General features: G+C 37.6%; 1 long non-coding RNA gene across 7 annotated transcripts in view; it reads right to left on the bottom strand.

Moving 5' to 3' along the window:
* The window catches only part of LOC103347702 (uncharacterized), a 465,331-nt gene that overhangs the window by 283,259 nt on the left and 161,523 nt on the right, over window positions 1–20,549 (bottom strand). The gene's annotated exons all lie outside the window — the stretch shown is intronic.

Raw genomic sequence — 20,549 nt, 5'->3', positions numbered from 1 at the left:
TTATAATCACCTAATTATAAGCCATGTGGTTGGTACTTTCAGACAACAAGAATAAAACTTCCAAATACCCAGAGGCAGTATCCAGATATATTATTCTGGGTTCCTTAATCATCTATCATAACAAAAGAAATGTTTGGCTTTCACCATGCAGCCCATAATTACCTTAATAATTAACTAAATCCCAAGTAGGCCATATGTCTATCAGTAAGAGGTAAGAGCTGATAATAGCCAATATAGAACAACTCATTCAAATATTCATTTATTCATTTGAGCGAGTGAGAGACAGAGAGAGAGTAGAGAGAGAGGACTCAAGTATTTCTGAAAATAGAACATAATTTATATGAAGCACCAATTTTGTCAGTGTAATAGTCTCTAGACAAAAAGAAAAAAATGCTATAGGTAATCATGCCGTTCGACACAAAATAATATGTGTGTGTGTCTGTCTGTGATGATATGGGATATGGAGGAACAGCTGTTTGCTCATGAAACCCTGTTTCAGTTTTGCTTTTCCTCCATGGTTCACAAGGAAACCAAACTTTGTAGGTACATTAAACCATAAATTCCAAATATGGCCTCTAAAAATCTCCTATGAGCTCCTTCTCTACTGCTTTTCCTCTTGTCTGCTGGCTGGAGTTAAGGGTTGTTGTGGAGGCCCCAGAGGTCATTGGGAGAGAGAAGCCACTAGATAAATAAAGCCTATGTCCCTAAACAGCTATCTGGATTACAGCCCAAATGATCCTTACTGAACTATGATGTTGAGTAAGAAATGAATGTCTATTGTTCTAACCTACTGAGGCTCAGGGATTGTTGGTTATAACCATCAGATTCTTCTGACCAAAATAATGGAAGTCCCCAGAGGGCAGGGTTTGTTTAACTAAATTGCTTGTCCAGGGCCTAGCATAGGCCCACATACAGATGGTACCAAATGCCTTTGAAGATGGAGAAGAAGCGAATGATAAATGGCATGTTGCTACAAAGAGGCATTTGATTTGCAAGAATAATACAACTAAACTCTGAACCATGTCACAAAGAGTACCTGCAAAGAAAAAAAAAAGAGACACAAATCTACTGGAAACCATGGCAGAAGGAAGAAAATAGTACAGGGCAAATGAAAATTCCACAAAGGTTTCTGTTTCACAATTTTGAACCCATATAGGAGAAACAATTTCAAGTATTCTTAAAACTAGACCATGATGTATATTAATAGTGCAAAAATCCTTTTATCTGATAACCAACTTTACCAGCAGAAAATTGGACGGGAAACAAAGCATAATGAAACGTGGTGAAAAACAAATATGTATTCTTGACTTCATTTCTACAGCTTTCTAAGAAATTACCTACCTAGTAATTGTAAAGGAATGATTCTAAACCGTTGGTCACTTATCAAGAGCTGTTGCCTTTCCATTACACTATATCCCACATAAAGCCTCATTCTCCTGTATTAATAAAAGAAATCCAGATTTTGTGATCAAACCATAACAATCTATATCTCACTAAGTATATTATTCTTCATACTTTCAGTGTGTCATGAGACTTCTTTACAGAAAATCTATTTCACTGAAGTTTCATGTGAAGACAATAGAAAGGCCCTTCATTGCTTCTCTTCCTAACTTCTCAAAGATAGCTCAAAGATATGAGCTTCCTCATTGGCTGTAAGAACTCATGCTAATTTACTTGTCAAAGAGTATGGATTTTCCAAAATGCTCTGCATTAACTGACTACAATTTTCACATTCAGTAGCTCCACATCTTGATAACACAGTATTTTCTAATAAGCTTGCCAAAAGTATTTCCATATTTAATGTGGCAAATTTTGTAACCAAAAAAAAAAAAAATGGTGTGGCTTTCTATATCTTCTAGTGTAGCATATAGGGTATTGGTTAAGAAAGGTTGAGCTTTATGCATTTTAACATGGCTGGCTGATATAAAAAGGGCTCAATGCATTCACATTTGCATTTGTAGTCATTTTAAGTATAAAAAGGCCCAACAAGAACTTCAGAGAAAACACAGAGGACAGACAAAATTTTAAAAAGACTAATTCTCCCACAAGAGACAATTTAATCATCAATTCATTAATTTAATAGCTCTACGCACTCGTGCATTGATGACAAACCCCATGTGTGAACTCCCTCTGAGAGTTAACATATTGATACTGGCAAAATGGATTCAGGTTCACAATAAGCTGTGAACAAACTCTGATAAATTAACTCCACTTCACGTTCCCCAATTCCTAATATTTAGGGCTAGTTTCTAACGCCTGTATGGATATTAAAACAACCCAGACATGATTGGAATTCACCTCAGGTTTTCTCTGAGGAAATGAGTCTTTTATCATAGCTGTGCCTTCGGCAGAGTAGGCGCAATGAAAATGCCCTCTTTGGAGTAGTTTTGACTAAATCTAATTATTCTGCCTAGTTTGTGGATCCTGATGTTTTATATTTGGTTTTGCTCTTTTTTTTCTGGGTGTGAGAAGTGTCACTTTCTTAGTATTCGTACTACAGAACAACTTTTTCCTCAACACATCCATCTCTTGGGTATATAAGAAATCATTAGCAAAGCACTTCAAGGGCTTTCAAGTAGGTTTAGTCTTACCCATAGATTAACCATTTGGCTGTCTAGGTGGGGTGACTATATACTTTATCTTGCAAATTGGAATACTTTTTTGAGTACCATTATTGATTATGCTTGAGAGCAGGCATAAACTAGGGCTATCTTGGTCAAACTAGGGCACATGATAACACTATTGGGAATTCAAAACAGACCTGTGTGTTCCTATGTCTCAAATATTATAAAATTCCCCAAAGGCCATTTCTTTCAGGGGACATACAAAATACACTCACTACATAACATTAGCTGGTAACAGTGTAGTATGGTAGTTGAACAAGAGGATTCTGGCTTCCCCCATGCCCTGTGCCTCAGCTTTAAAAATGATAGCTTACCATCTCCACCAGCTATGGAATCATATCCCAGGCCCGAATTTCAGCACTTTTCTTTTAGAGATATATAACTTTGAAAAATCACTTAACTTTCTGTGCCTTGGTTTCCTCATCTATAGATTGCTGATAATATTTGAAAATGATTTATAGTGTCCTGTAGACTAAATGATTATTATATAAGCTAATTATCAGAAGGACTGGCACATCATTAAGAACTCAATAGTGTATCAACTACCTGATTGATAGCTTCTTAACTAGAATATGTCATCAGGAGCTCTGCCTTTCAGTCTCACCCACTTGTTAATACTTGGCCATCCTGCCTATTTTTTTCACACACCCTTCTGTCTAAGTACCCTGTGTTGATGATACTGGTTATTTTAGGCTCTGTTGTTGCATAGACAATTTTATTCCCCCTATGATTCTTCATACACTTATTTCTTTTTATTTTCAGCATTGTCATAGAGTTGCCTCCAGCAAAATACATTGAGTACCCTTTCATTATTCAGAGTCACTTCCGTACAATCAAGTGTTAAAGACCAGGCCAAAATGAAACTACAACTTCACTTTCAGTGACATATAACTCTGTCTCCACGTCTTCTTGGGAGTTTCATGACAGGCATTGGTATCTAGTCTATTACAGCCTGAAGGTTACAACACAAAGCATCCTTCGAATTACCATTAGTATCTTCTGCTAGAATATGCATGACTCTTGTGACAATTTAATAAGACTTGCATGAAAATTGGCATGGAGCCACCTTTTTTCAAAGATATCATGGAAAAAGATGTTTTCAAGGTCTCATAAGGAACATGACCTTCATTCATCCTGCATATTGTGTCCTTGGATGAGACATTTCATCCCATCTAAAAGCAAAATAAATAAATAAATAAATAAAACTACTCTAATGTTGAAAGTAAGAAGCTAAAATTATTTATGAGAATCATTACTTGAGGAAGAAACAAACATTCTATATGATAATCTTAATCATTCCATTTATTTGCATCAGTTAATTAAGATAGGCTTAATTTCAATACCTTACTCTTAATTTTGCAGGAATGGGAGGGAAGATACAGCAGATATGCCTCAAAAGCTATAGACCACATAATACCCCAGTCTCGTGACCATAATTACTATCATCTTAACTATATCAACACCATGGTTATGGCATAACAGGTAAAGCCACCACCTGAGACACTGGCACCCCATATAGGTGTAGATTCGAATACCAGCTGTTCCACTTCCAATCCAGCTCCCTGCTAGTGCTCCTGGGAAAGTAGCAGAGGATGGTCCAAGTGCTTAGGCCCTTGCTACCCATGCAGGTGACACAGAAGAAGTTCTTGGCTCCTGGCTTTGTTCTGGCCTAGCCCTGGCCATTATGGCCATGTGGGGAATAGACCAGCAGATGGAAGATGGAAGATCTTGATATCTCCCTTTCTCTCTCCTACTCCCTCTCCCTCCCTCACGCATTGTAACTCTACCTTTCAAACAAATAAAATAAACCTTTAGAAAAAAAATAATTACCTAACATTCACTAGGTTTCTGGTATTTTACCTGTTTAATCCTAAAAATACATTAATGCTATAAGTCCTATTAATAGATTCATAGTACAAGACACAGTGTGAAGAAATCGGACTGTATTAAATTCAAATGACTTGACTGCTCAGTGAACGGCAACACAAAACTGGGTCAGGTCAGATCCAACATCTACATTAACTATTAAATTATACCCTGTATTTTTATTTTTTTTTCATTTTATTTAAAAGGCAGAGAAATAGAGAGAGATGATAGACAATTGATAGATGATAGATGATAGATGATAGACAATCGAGGGAGAAGGAAATCTTCCACCCATTGGTTCATTCCCAAAATTACCTTAACAGCAAGGACTGAGCCAGGCCAAAACAAGAAGCCAGAACTTTATCTGGGTCTCCCATGTGGGTGGCAGGGACCCAAGTACTTGAGCCATCATCTACTTCCTTCCAGAGTACAGATTAGTAAACTGGATTAGATGCAGAAGAGCCAGGACTTGAACCAGATCCTCTGATTTGGGACATGGAAGTACCAAATGATGTATTTTTTAATAAATAAAGAAAATAAATTTTATTTCTCACATTTATGAGACTGGGAAGATAAAATTCAGGTGCCAGCATGGATGAAGGCCTTCATACTACATCTTTTCATGGCAGAAGATGGAAGGGCAAGTTAGCATGAGTACAAGTGAGCAAGGGAGGGCTGAACTCCCTTTTAGAACAGATCCATTAAGTAGTCCATTCCTGTGATAAGAACATTAATCCATTAATCATCCCTTAGTAATCCCTACTCCCCAGAACCACTGCATTGGAGATTAAGAGTCTAATACATCAATTTTGGAGGACACATTTAAACATCAGCATCACAAATTCAACAAAAAACCTACAGGACAACTATGTATGAAAAAGCCTTCTGGGTGCTAAGGATAGAGCAGTGAACAACATAAGGAGCTTATATTCCAACGCATATGTCACTCAGATTTTCTCTTTAATGCTCCACATACCAACAAGCGAATTGATTGGAATTTTAAACTACTAGTAATATCATATGTTTATTTTTCTGCTTAGATTTCCTAATCCTTGGAAAGTGTTTTCTTTTGAGTAAACTACTTTCTAGGATGCTGAATTTGGTGACTGGTAAGCTCCACATTTTTACTATGATTTCCACCCTCACCTCCTGAGTCAGAAGGTAGTCCCATTGATACTAAATACATATTAGCAAAAGCAAAAATTATGCAAGTTATTTCAGATAATGGTAAACGTATGAATTGACTGTGAGGCGATGGAAAATTAAACTGTAGACCTGGGTTGGTACAGAAAGCCAGCTGAGCAGAGGAAAACCACATGTAGTAAGACCTACTGCATCTCTTCCTGCTCTAGTAGCCAACTCTATGCCACCCAAGGTCTTTGTCGCGAGAACCTACCAGAGTGCACGTCTGTATGGCCACTTTCTATCCATAAATATATTTAACCTAAAACATTGTAAACTGGCAATTTGTTTTAACAGTCCAAGCGTCATCTTAACCACTACACCAAATGCCTACCCTTACCTTGTGTCTTTATAATGGGGAGATATGTATTAACTGCATCTGTGAAAAAGTATGCAAAGCACATATTTACTGATGATGAGTCAACAGAAACATTTTTAATCCATGAAGAGTACCATGCAAATATCATATACACGCAATACTATTTTACCAAAGTAAGCAGTTGGTGAGAATCCTAGTGTGTTATTTTGAGCTAAGCAAGGCAAGCATCTCAGAATTTGTAATAACCAGCTGGTAATCATCTTTCTTAACGCTACATCATTCTTCTATCCAATAAAGCAAATGCCAAAGTTTAAGGACAAGAATGTTTCTTCACATGAGGAGACCTCAAAGTAATTACTTTGATGAATAACTTCCATGTCAGAGAGACCTCAGTAGGAGTATATTCTTGAGAGGTTCACTGCCACTGTGTGCCTTCAGTGTTTTAAACTTGGTTATGTCTGTACTGTAACCACGTCAATGGATTTTCTAAGAAGCAGATGGTATATTCTGGAAGCTTCAGTCTAATACTAAGTCATAAAAATCATAAAAGTAATTAACATTTGAAGAACGTAAAAGGTCCCAAGTATGTCATACATATTAATACAATTAATCTTCACAGGAATCTTATGAAATAATGATATTTTTATAGTAGTATATCAGTCTTGACCATTGGTTTGACAGATATAAAACAAAGCTTGATGAAACTATATTTGTTGCAATACCAAGATACACAGGCATGTCTTTCTTTTTTTTTATTTTGCTTTTATTTTCCTTTTTAATTTTAGCTCCCACATCTTAGGGGAGAACAAGTAGTATTTGTCTTTCTCTGTCCAACTTATGAAATAATGGTATTTTCACTCTAGTGTTAGAATTAAGGAAACAGAGGTAGTCACTTGAGATGATAGAGCCAGGATGTGTTAAGGGGGAAAATGGTTCCAATAATTTCAATGTCCTTGACACCAAATATAGGGAAGAACTAGGTTGGCACCAGGAATATGAAACTACACTGGGCTAGCTGCCATTTACTGAGCACTTAGTATTTCTTGGCATTGCACTAAGCAGAATATGAATAGTATCTTATTTCACTCCAAATTAAATTTTTCAGGGTAGGGCTTGTCATTTCACACAAAGGTTATTTTCTTGTCACACAATGGAAAATGGCACAATCAATATTTGGACCCAGGTGGATTTATCTCTAACTCTGCTTTGTAACCTCCATAATACAGAGCAAATTCTTGTTCAGATAAAATATTCTTCCGCTATTTGAATGTTACACATTTGGCTTTTTTATTATGGAATTTGTTATTAATGTGTTAACATCCATTTTTACATTTAGTTTTCTATATCAGTGATGAAATTTACTTGTATCTACTTGTAGGTCTCCCAAATAAAGTCAAAACTTGAGCAAATTTTTCTTGATTTCTCTTTCCCCTTGCTTTTGTGGTATCATCTAGAATCCTTAATCCTAAAATCATGCAAGTTTTTTAACCACTACTTTTTTTGACATTAATAAATGTGATCAATTTCTTTGTAAAAGCCTTATTTCCTACATCCATTTCTTCTTACATTTCAATTACGTTGAACATAATGCTTGTGCACCTCCAATAGCCAAGGTTCATATTTTGAAATCCTAATCCCCAGAGTGATGGCAGTAGGAAGCAGGGCTTTTGGGAGGTAATTACATCATGACAATAGAGCCCTTATTAATAGGATTAAGACTCTTATAAAAAGGAACCTCAGGGGTGGGTGTGTGCAACAGTATTTTAAGCCTTTTGGGAATGCTGGTTTGTGTCCAGGTTACTCCACTTCCAACCCAATTTCCTGCTAATGCACCTGGGAGGCAATGGAAAATGGCTCAAGCACTTAAGTCCCAGCAACCCAGGTGGGAGACCCAAATGGAGTTCCTGGCTGCTGCCTTTGGCTTGGTCTAACCCTGACTGTTGTGACCATTTGGCAAGTGAACTAGCAATGGCATATCTCTCTAGTTCTGTCTCTCCCTCTGTCATTTTGCCTTTTAAATAAATAAATAAAATATTTTTTATACTTGATCTTAGCCAAAAGGCCGAGAAGCGATATAAAATATTTTTTAAATGGCAACCCAGAGGACTGGCTAACTTTTTCTCCATGTAAATAGAGAAAAGACAACAGCCTGCAACCCAGAAGAGGGCCTCACCAGAACCTTACAATGCTGGCACACTGATCTCAGACTCTCAGCCTCCAGACTAGGAGAGATGCATTTGTTGTTAATGAGCCACAAAGACAATGATACTTTGGTATAACAGTCCAGGCTGACACTGATCTTTCTTTTTGCCAGAGCACATCTCCCAGGATCATTTTAAAGAGGATTTTGGGGTGGGAAAATTTTAAACTTTCTAACTCTGATAATTTCTTGGCTAGAATCTGGATATAAAATTCTAAGATCAAAGTTCTTTTACTTCAAAATTTTGATGACATTTTCCTGTGTTACTTTTGAAAAGTCTGTTGTAAATATATCTTTTCCTCAAGTCTTTTCTTTCTCTGGGGAATCTTTTTAAATTTTCTGTCTTTGTGCTTTTACAGTTCACTATAGTCTGTCTGGGTATTGATTTTAGTTTTCTTATATGTGCTCTTGAGTATTCCACTAGCTTTTTTATCCTGAGCTCCGATATAAGGGCATTTCACAAAGCTCATACGAAATGCTCATTATATTCTAATTTCAAGTTTCCCAGAACTTTTTGAAATGCCTATGTATCTTTCTTTAACTCTGGGATATTCTTGTCCATATTTTTTCCTCTTTATTGTATTTCTCATTTTCTGAGAATGCTACTTTATATATTTTGATACTTTTATACTCCTATGTTTCATGAATCTTGATATTTTTCATGCTTTCCAACTCTTCCTAATGTTTTCCCTTTCTGAGGTCTTGCAGGAAGTTTGTGACCCAGCCTCTAAGCTCACTACTGAGTACCAGCTGTCCCAGTCTACAGTTCTAAATGCCCCTCTAGGTGTCAGGGTTTTTTAAATATAAAAAAAGTTATTCTTTCATACCCAAAATTGTAAATTAGTTCTTTTTCCTGCTGTATGATTTCAAAAGCTTCCCTCATTGCTCTGAGAATATTCATTAAGACTATTTTACATCCACATTCTGTTTCATTAGCTCTGCTTCCTCTGAACACCTCACAATCTCAGTTCTCTTTCTTATTTCTGATGTATATATTTCAAATGAGCTCATCTTTCATTACTTTGGAGGAGTGACCATGCCCTAGCTTAGTTTACTTCAGAAAGTAGAAGTGGTAAGCAGTGCTTCAGTCTGGATTCACACATTCCAGCTCCCCACCCAAGATCTTACTTAGCAACAGTGAAGCAACCTACCTTATAGTTGCCTAGTGTAGGAAGATGGGGGAAAAAGGGAGGACATGCATGAGGGCCAGAACATCTTCCTGTGACCCTGGCCATTGGCCCTATACCCTAAGAAGGTATTGATCCCCACACCTGATAAGTCCTTGTTCATGCAGGTTCTGTGATAGGGACAATAAGCTGCTCTGATACCTACCTCCACATTGAACTTCCAGTGTCAGTCCCACCCAGGAAACTGGTGGTACATGAAGAACATTATTTATAAAAGAGAACTTTCAAGTTCTGCTACATCCAACCTTCTTTCTGTTTCCTGCCTCTGTTCTCCCAGCAAAAGCAAGACAGTCCTCTCTTTCTCCCTAAGCAAGTTTCAATCCTGCTTACTTTATGAGCCCCTCCATGTCTCTCTATTTCCTATGTTCAGTTTCATGGGTAAATGGTCTATGGAGGTGCACAGGGCTCCAGGGTTAGAATGTCCCACTATGGGCTGAATTGTGGTCTTCCTGAAATTCTGAATACTTTTTGAACAGAAGCCCTGGCATTTTTGTTTGTAGGAGGCCCCATGAATAACGTGGCCAGTCCTGCCCATGTCATCTTCAAGTTTGGCAAAGCAGCTTGTGTTCAATTGCAAAATTATCAAAAACTAGCCAAAATCAGATTACCAGGAAATTCATCTCACAGTTCTTTCCCATGGTCAAGCACTGAAAACATCTTCAGTTTGAGCCAAGTTTCATAGGTTTTCTCAGGAGGGAGAAGAGAAATGGTTCAGAAGAGCACCTCTTGGCTGTTATGGTAACCAAATGGAAACAGCATGTGTATGTCACTTGTCTCAAACATTCAGAGAAGCTGAAGTTATGCACAGATTCTCATTTAGTAAATAACCACCACTACTATCCTCATCTTGTTTGTGTGTGTGTTGGAAGATCTGAGTTTTAGAATCATAAACTTTGGAAGACTGACCTTCATGATTTGTTTTAACCCAAAATAGTATATAGTTACACGAAAAATCATGCACATACATCTACACATATAGGAACACACTTTTCTAGAACCAGGACCTATAATTTCCACATGATCATCAAAGACAGACAAAGAAAAGGCTGTTACTACTCCATGGCTTCTGTAAAAAGAAAGAATTCCATCCTTCTTACACAGAGAAAGAGAAAAAGAGAGAGAACAGCACATAAAATATTTTCCATTATTTCCTCCTGGAAACATAAATTATTTATAGTCACTATTTATTGTTGAGGAATATTTGAGATTAGGATATACTGCATAGTTCTGGTCTTAGTGTGAAGGTTAAAAAGAAACAGTACACAAACAAAAATCCTACTCAAAATGATAAAATTTTTGTTAACTTTTTTCCTGGTTTTCCTTTCTAGTTACAAAAACCTAAATAATACATAATTTAAATAGTTCTAGTAATGTGGAGTTACTGATAAAGGTAATCCATTGAAAGGTTTTGTACTAGTCATATTCTGTGAGAACTGTCTACTACTAAGCATTACTTTAAAGTAAGGAAAGGCAGTTCGCTCTCAGTGTTAGTGAATCCACTGCTTCTCCTAAATTTCTTCTCCCTGCTCAGCCACTTCAGTTGCACCTCAGCAGTTCAAAGTCACAGCCATTCCAATCAATACATCACTTTCAACAACAAGAAGAAATACAATTCACGGCTCCTATTTTTATAGTTCACCAAGGTAATTATCAGAGTTAAAGGTTAGGAATGTATAGTGTTTGCCAATCTTATGCCTTTCCTAGCATTAGAGTGAGAGCTTATTAAAAGCTTATAGGAGAAAGGAATGAAGAAATAAATTCACACTAGTTACAATAGCTTAAATTTATACTGTGCTATTTTCATGACACTCTAAGTACTTTATACATATTTTTAAACAATGTATGCCTAAAGAATTATCATTCTATTTATATATGAGGAAATCCAGATATGGAGAAGTAAAATTATTGAACCACTGTCAAAAAACTAATCAGTAGCGGAGCCAGGACTTGGACTAGCAGTTTCATTCTAGAAGTCAATGCTTTTGACCACTACATTTTATTTGATCTGAGGATCAGAGCTTGTTAACACTATACCAGAGTTACCGCATGTCTCATGTCCTTGTTGAAAAAAAAAAAAAAAAAACACTACACAATGAGGTGGTTTAAACAATATTCATTCCTCCTAGCCCCTGAGGGTGGAAAGTACATGATCACGGTGCTGACAGATCCAGTGTCCTGGTTTGCAGACAATAGACTTCTACAGTCTTCAAAGGTAGAGGAAAAGAGAAAAAGCAGGGCTTTCCCATGTCTTTTATTATAAGGGGACTAATCTCATTCATGAAACTCCCAACTGCATGCCCTAACTACTTCCTAAAGGTTCCACTGCTTAATATCATCATACTGAAGCTTAAGATTTCAACTTAAGAATTTAACTGCAGGGCTAGCGCCATCGCTCACTTAGTTAATCCTCCGCCTGAGGCAACGGCATCCAATATGGGCGCCAGTTCTAGTCCCGGATGCTCCTCTTCTGTCCAGCTCTCTGCTGTGGCCCCAGAAGCCAGTGGAGGATGGCTCAAGTGCTTGGGCCCCTGCACCTGCATGGGAGACCAGGAAGAAGCACCTGGCTCCTGCCTTCAGATCCACGCTGCGCCAGCCGTTACGGCCATTTGCAGGGTGAACCAACAAAAGGAAGACCTTTCTCTCTGTCTCTCTCTCACTGTCTATAACTCTACCTGTCATATAAATAAATAAATAAAAGAATTTAACTGGAGATGGGAGAAATAAATGTTCAGTCCACCACTTCCAGTTAATAGAATTCCAACTAGTAGCAAGCAAATTGGACAATGTGACTGATTTATGAAGGTTTATAATGACTGAACATAACAGTTTCCTATAGAATTTTTGAAACAATGAAAACATCCTCAAGAGCCCTATGAAGCTTATGAGCTTTCAGGAAATGCCAAGTTTGGGGAGTACAGATTGATTCCTTTCCATATAAGCCATGCCTTTGTCTCTGTACCCCCCAAGCTTCCAGTCAGGGCCCAAAATATAGTTGCAATTGAATAAATATTCACTGAATTGAAGCAAACTGAATGCAACACTGCACTTCTCATATGTTTAAAACTGAGTTTCTGCACCTGTAAAATGAAAAAGCAGACCTAGACCAACCGTATGAACTCTGGCCCTATGTGAATTCCCTGGGAAGCTTGTAAGAAGCATTTCTGTTTCAGCTCTGCCCCAGAGATTTTGGTCTGAGGTAGCTTACAGGCTTCATGGTCTATGTTTAAACCTCCAGTGATTCAAATGTGAATGTAACCTTGAAACCCATAGACCAATTGGTCTCAAAAGTTTGATGTCTAGACAATCAGCATCAGTCTATGAATAACTAAAGATTCCATTAAATATTGCTCTATCTTGCATACCCTTGTAGACAGACAAAGAATATTTCTGTAACACAATAACCTAATTAGTTAGCATATCTGATTTCTTTCAAAACCTTAAATATCTACGTTATGGTTGGTTCAACTTCTATGGCGCTGTGGAAACTCCAAATCTAATTTCCCAAACCCCTTGCCACCAACTACAACCACATCTTATGGGATGGGAAGATGGATGCTGGAACTGAACTACGTATACCACCACTTTTCTCTTTTCTCCTTGAGCTGCGGAGGCACTTCTAGCAGCACTGCAACTGACCTCTGTGAAGACTTATGCAAGGAAAAATGTAGAAAAGGGAGCTTTGCACTGAGTAAATGAAGGGAAGCTTAATTTTCCTCTCATCTGACTAGATACTCAGATGTGGAAACATAAACGTTTCCAGGTCTGGAGGCTCCAAAATACTTTCAAAAGTTCGTTTACATAATCCTTTCGAGAATGCCATATGGAAAGTGGATCAAAGGCGTAGTCCTTACTCCTGTGACTTTATCCCGTCCTGAGATTAGCTTCCTTAGCATGTTCTGAGAGCTAATGGATACTTTTTTCTCTAAACCTAGTGCAATACTGGCAATACTTTTCTCTATGGATTTGGAATTTTAATGCAAGGATTATGTAACCACTTTTTTTAGGAGCAATTTATTTTGAGGGTGAAGTGCTCTGTCTTGGGTTAAGCAGTATCCTTTTCATCTATTTGCAGGCAAGAATAGATAGAGCTTTCTAAGAACAGTGTGTGCATCTTCCATGTCACTGTGCCGTTCTGATGATTTTGACTCAGGCCAGCTTCTCAGTCTCATGTCTGCAATATTCCCTAGGGGATTTTTTTAAATGTTTCAGAGAACAAACAAGTCTCCAGCATGACATTCCTATTTAGCACATTTTGCACTTCACAAGGAGAGAGATAAACAATTACCACAGTGAAGGGTAAAAAAAGTATAAACTCACCAGTATGCATAAAGGTATTTGTGAATCTATCTATGTGTATATTATGTGTTGGCGAGGCAGAATAGCCTCACTACTGGAATCAGAGAAAACTGAGCACAACCCTGGTTTCTGTCACTAGTAAGTTGTATGGTGTTGAGTAGGCTATTTCACCTATGCCATTTTATATACAAATGATAGCATAATAAGTTAATGACCTGTTCTCAACATTTAATAGCTCATATAAAGTTCTTATGTTAGGAATAAATAAATAAATAAATTCATAATCAAGTTTGCTAACAGAATGATGGAGGCTGTGGTGATGGTAGTGGCAGGGGCAGTGGTTGTATGTTTGAGTTTTCTGTTTACCAGGGAAGTACTGTGCATCATTATAAATCAATGACTTCTGTTGACTGATTTATCAGATACCAGTGATGCACCTGACTACCCATTCCCATTTATCTGGTGGTGTGCTAGTAAATATTTAAAAACTGGCTTTTGAGGATAAAGAAGGAGAGGTAAGGCTTTATCCATTTTTTTAGAGACTTATTTATTGTTTTGAAAGTCAGTTACTGAAAGATGGGGAGAAAGAGAAAGACAGACAGAGAGAGGAAAGAATTGATGAAGGGAGGGAGGAGAGATGTTCCATCCGCTGGTTCACTCCCCAGATGGCCACAACCTCCAGGAATGAGCCAGGCCAAAGCCAGGAGCCAGGAGCTTTATGTGGGTCTCCCACATAGGTGGCAGAGGCCCAAACACTTGGGATATCTTTCACTTCATTTCCTAAGCCATTAACAGGGAACTGGATCAGAGGTCGGGCAGCCAGGGCTCAAGCTACTGCCCACATGGGATGCCAGCTTCTCAGGTGGTGGCTTTACCTCCAATACCACAATGCTGGCCCTATGAGGGAAATCTTTATTTGTAGCATTTCTATGATGAACATACTTCCTTCATAACCAATTGCAAGCTACCAGCACAAAGCAACAACAGGGCAGGAAAAAATGCACATAATTGTCTTTTGGGCACTGGCTCCAGCATAGTTGCTGAGTTTATCTGATGGCACCAGAAACCGGCACAAAGGATTGCTCAATGTAACTGCAAATTGTTCTATATCAAAAGAAGCTAAATATTTCACAGATAAAAATAGTCTGTTTGCATTGCACATGAAGTAGATGAATAAGAGAAATGTGGGTGAGGCTCAATTTAGAGGATATTGATCAACAAAATACATGCATGACATAAGGGCAGAAAGAGGCCAGAGATGATATCATGCCAAATATGCAAGTACTAATTCTGATAAGAATAATTAAGCACCAAGAATGATGATGTAAGGTTACCAATCAGGCTACTCTGCGACACAACTAAAAAACAACTTAAAAATTGTAGTTTATATTCTTTTCTTTCTATTCATTTGATAGGAAGCAGCATAACAATTTTTAAAAGCAATCAAGCTTTTTCAAAAAAAAAAAAAAAAAACACATAGACTTAGTTCTAAGACTGGCCATGAGGATGACTGCATTTTTGATGAGGTTAAGACTTGATGAGATCTCTGGATATTTACCAGAAAAGAGGGCTCCTTAAAGATAATCACATGTAAGAAACACAATAAGCACTCATTAGCTTGTTACCTGAACCTCACTCAGCTATCTCAGGACCAGCTTGATGCTCAAGAGAAGGCAAGATCCCAAAGATCACAGCAGTCCTCAGAGGTCTTCTCACAAAGAGAACATCCCCAAATAGGTAATGGAAAGGTCAATTAGAGGATTGGTAAAGGATTTTGGAATGTGGAAAAATAAGGTCTTGATTAGTGCAACTATTGTTTCAAGTAAAAATATTTAGAAGAAATAAAGATAATCACATATGAAGGAGACACCAAACTATGATAATACTTATTGTAGAAGTCAGCTTCAAAAAGTCATGAAAATATGTGTTATCTTTTAATTCCATTTTCCATGAATTTTTAACTCCCTTGTTTCTTCTTAATTTAAAATATATCTAAACAACTTTATCTTCCAGATATCCCCTTTCTAGATGTTGAATGTACAGAGGAGCTAGATAAAGCTTGTACCTTCTTGCACCTTATTTTCTGGATGAGCAGTGGGAAGACCAGTTAAAAACATGTCATAACTGTAGATACTATGTCTTTATATTTGTAAAGAGAAGAGAATCAATGCAAGGAGAAAGAGAATAATTGCAGGAGGCAGGATGTGTTGCTATTTAAATATGGAGTCAGAAAAAGACTTTTCAGAGATGAACTTTAGACCAGAACCTAAAAGAAATGGAGATCTTAAAGGCAAAGAACCCTAGCAAGGAATAAAACCTTATGTGTGAATGTTCAAAACAAGCATGCTGTGCTTAAAGTACAACAGAGAGGGTGAAGAAATGTTAGTAAGAAATGAGGATCACCAACAGCATGAAAATTGGTTTTGGGTTTTATTCTAATGATGGTGGGAACATTTAAATAGTTTTGAGCAGAGGAGGGAAATGGCTTGACAAGATCTTTAAAGGATAATTTCTGATACTGAATGGATACCAGGATTTAAAGGGCTAAGAGGAGAATCATGAAGGCAATTTGACTACAGCAGTAATCCAGTTGAGAGATGAAGGTGTCTTGGACCATAGTTGTGGTGGAAATGATGAAAGTGGTTGAATTCAGAACAGATTTTTGGAAGTGCTGCTGATAGGACTTTTTGGTGGAGTAGATATGAAGCATCAGGGAAAAAAAAGGAACTGAGAATGATTCTCAGTTCTTCGACCTGAGGTGATTAGCTGATGATGTTGCCAATAATTAGATGAGAAAATAAAAATGAAGTTGCTTTAGAAGAGCCTAAAAATAAAAGATTACTTCTTTGGATACGCTAGGCTTGAGATGAATCTTTTAAAAAATCTAAAAATAAATATAGATGTCAAATTAAGGGAAGAAGTTTGAAACTAGACATACAAATTTCAGTATTATCAGCAGTGAATTGACATTTAAAGCCAAAAGTTTAGTGGAAAATCCCAAAATAGAACATGAAGATGATGAAAGATCCAAGGACTGAGTCCTAAATATGTCAATATTTAGATGTATGGAGAAAATGCAGATTAAATCAAGAGAAAAGCAGAGAGGATCCAGGAGGGTGAAGAACAAGCAGGATCCTGGGCAACCCAGAAACTGAGTAAGGAATGCACTTCCAGAAGATTACAATTAGCAAAGGGGAAACTTGTTGAAGTGAAATGGACACTATGAGAAACAGTGACTTGATCAGCTCTTGTCCTGACGGTTGATGTACAATGTAATACTTTATCCATTTTAGTATTTTTTTCGTTCTAGTACCATTGGTTGAACTCTGTAATTAACACACAATTATTCTTAGGTGTTTAAATTTTAACTGAAAAGTGATCCCTGTTAGGAATTTGGAAAACATTATGCTGAGTGAAATAAGCTAATCCCAAAGGGACAAATACCACTTCTTCTCCTTGATAGGTGACAACTAACTGAGCACCAAAAAGGAAACCTGTTAAAGTGAAATGAACACTATGAGAAATGGTGACTTGAGTAGCCCTCACCCTGACTGCTGATGAGCAACTTAATATGTTATCCCTCTTAGTATTTTTTTTTGTTTGTTCTACTTAATACTTTTGGTTGAATACTGTAATCAATACACAATTCTTCTTAAGTGCTGAAACTTAACTGAAAAGTGATCCCTGTTAAATATAAGAGTGGGAATAAGAGAGGGAAGAGATGTGCAATTTGGGACATGCTCAGGCTGACTTGCCTCAAACGGTAGAGTTAGAAACATACCAGGGGATTCCAATTCAATCCCATCGAGGTGGCATGTACCAATGCCATCTCACTAGTCCCAGTGATCAATTTCTGTTCACAATTGATCATAATGATAGGACTAAGAACCAAAGGGATCACATAAACAAGAATAGTGTCTGCAAATACTATCTGATATAATAAAAAAGGGAGAGAATGATCCAACATGGGAAGTGAGATACACAGCAGACCCATAGAATGGCAGATGTCCTAAAGAGCACTCTGGCCTCATAATCAGCCCTTAAGGCATGCGGATTCGGCTGAAATGCCCATGAGTGTATTTCAGGCATGGAAAGCCAAAACACTCTGGGGGAAAAAAAAAAAAAACCTAAATGAAAGATCTCTGTGAGTGAGATCCCAGTGGAAAGAATGGGTCATCAAAGAAGGAGGTACCTTTCTCTGAAGGGAGGAGAGAACTTCCACTTTGACCATGGCCTTGTCTAAGTATGATCAGAGTCAGTAAACTCAGAGGGCTTCCATAGCCTTGGCAGCTCATGACAAGAGCCGAGGGTGATTACTGATGCCATAAACAAGAGTGTCAATTTGTTAAGTCAACAACAGGAGTCACTGTGCACTTACTCCTCATGTAGGATCTTTGTCCTTAGTGTGCTGTACATTGAGATTTAATGCTATAACTAGTACTAAAACAGTATTTTTCACTTTATGTTTCTTTGTGGGAGCAAACTGTTGAAATCTTTACTTAATGTATGCTAAACTGATCTTCTGTATATAAAGAGAATTGAAAATGAATCTTGATAACAGGTCTTCAAAGAAGGAGGTACCTTTCTCTGAAGGGAGGAGAGAACCTCCACTTTTGACTATGACCTTGTCTAAACAAGATAAGAGTCGGAGAACTCAGACGGCTTCCATAGCTTTGGAAATTCATGACTGGAGCATAGGAAGATTACTGATGCCATAAACAGGAGTGTCAATTTGTAAAGTCAACAACAGGAGTCACTGTGCACTTACTCCTCATGTAGGATCTCTGTCCTTAGTGTGCTGTACATTGAGATTTAATGCTATAACGAGTACTCAAACATCATATTTCACTTTGTGATTCTATGGGGGTGCAAACTGTTTAAATCTTTACTTAATGTATACTAAACTGATCTTCTGTTAAAAAAAAAAAAAGAAATTATCAATTCCCAACTTGACTCTCACTGGGATTAAACATGACAATAGGTCTGATCTGATTTCATCATCATTTAAAAAATCATCTATTATTTTTCATTTTATGTTTCTGTGTGGGAGCAAACTGTTGAAATCTTTACTTAATGTATGCTAAACTGATCTTCTGTAGATAAAGAGAATCAAAAATTAATCTTGATGTGAATGGAAGGGGAGAGGGAGTGGGAAAGGGGAGGGTTGCAGGTGGGAGGTACATTATAGGGGGGAAGCCATTGTAATCCATAAGCTGTACTTTGGAAATTTATATTCATTAAATAAAAGTTAAAAAAAAGAAAGAAAGTCTGTTAGACTTTGATGAAGAAGAAAACTCAGAAATGACCATTAGGTTTTAATATATAGAAGTTAATAATATTGCCAAGATACTTTCAGTGAAATAGTAGGAACAAAAGGCTGATTGAAGTGAATTAAAGAGAGAATAAGAGATTTTTTTTTTGACAGGCAGAGTTAGACAGTGAGAGAGAGAGAGAGAGACAGAGAGAAAAGTCTTCCTTCCATTGGTTCACTCCCCATATGGCCACCAGGGCCGGCACGCTGCACCGATCCAAAGCCAGGAGCTAGGTGCTTCCTCCTGGTCTCCCATGTGGGTGCAGAGACCCAAGCACTTGGGCCATCCTCCACTGCTTTCCGGGGCCACAGCAGAGAGATGGAATGGGAGAGGAGCAACCAGGACAGAATCCAGCGCCCCAACCGGGACTAGAACCCAGGGTGCTGGTGCCGCAGGCAGAGAAATCGCCAAGTGAGCTGCGGTGCCAGCCAAGAATAGGAGATTAAGAAGTAAAAGTAGCATTATTGATCACTGTTTAAGGAAGTGGGATTTAAGATGGAAAGTATTTCAGTGTTTATATGCTGATATAAATAATCTAGTAGAGTTTATGTTGAGCAAGTATGATCATAGCAGCGGTGCCCTGTATTTATGAGAATTCAGATCCTGTGCACCAGATAAGGCTTAGATAATAGCAGGTAACAGTCCACCCCCTGTACCAGGAAGAAGACAGAGTACATGAGCAAAAACGCAGGTGGGCTGGAAAATAAGGTGAGGAAATACACTGATGCTGTCTACCATTAGCTTCTTTTATATAGCCTAAATAATATCCTACTTTATCAACTAAAATGAGCGTGAAGAAAGGACTGTAGGGATTTGGCAAGAGAGAACACATGTAATAATGGCTGACATTGGGTAGGACCAAAGTACCTGATAAACAATCTTGAGTAGATGTTGAGGTATGTAAATGCATCATCTATGGGAAGACTGATATAACTGAATTAATGGGATAAAGAAGATATTTATATACCAAGTATGTAAATCTTTTTCTGAATTAGCAGAGTGTCTGGGAAAAGAATACTTAATTTCAACATGGAGGGGCAGTAGATAGCATAGCCTGAGGCAGGTATTTCAGAGAGCTGATATAAATTGAAAGAGAAATGAAACTATTTGCATAAAGCAAAGTGATTTATAAAGTACATACATATAAATGCACATACAAGTGCAAAAACATACACACATATACTGAACGATAACTGTACACATCACAGCCCAATCCTCTAATGATCTTAAAAGAATTTTATTGCTAAGAATCTGACATCACACATACGAAGAAAGTTGGAGGCATAACACCAGAGTAAATTTTCCTTTACCCCTTTCTTATCCATTTATCTTCTACCTTTCTTCTTTCTTTGCCTTTTATTTTAACGTGGATAAAATAGAGCCACACTCCACACACACACACACACACACACACAAAGTGAAGTCCTGTCATTTGCAACAAAATGGATAAAACTGGAAAACACCCTAGATTTCTAAGAATTAAGACTTAAGGAGTCAGCACTGTGGCATAGTAGATAAAGCCACTGCTTGTAGTGTAAGAATCCCATATGGGTGCCAGTTCAA

Source organism: Oryctolagus cuniculus, chromosome 2 (assembly GCF_051225735.1).
Source record: "Oryctolagus cuniculus isolate XC-2025 breed Fujian yellow rabbit chromosome 2, ASM5122573v1, whole genome shotgun sequence".
Taxonomy (NCBI): Eukaryota; Metazoa; Chordata; class Mammalia; order Lagomorpha; family Leporidae; genus Oryctolagus; species Oryctolagus cuniculus.
This window is presented reverse-complemented; position numbering and strand designations above follow the sequence as displayed.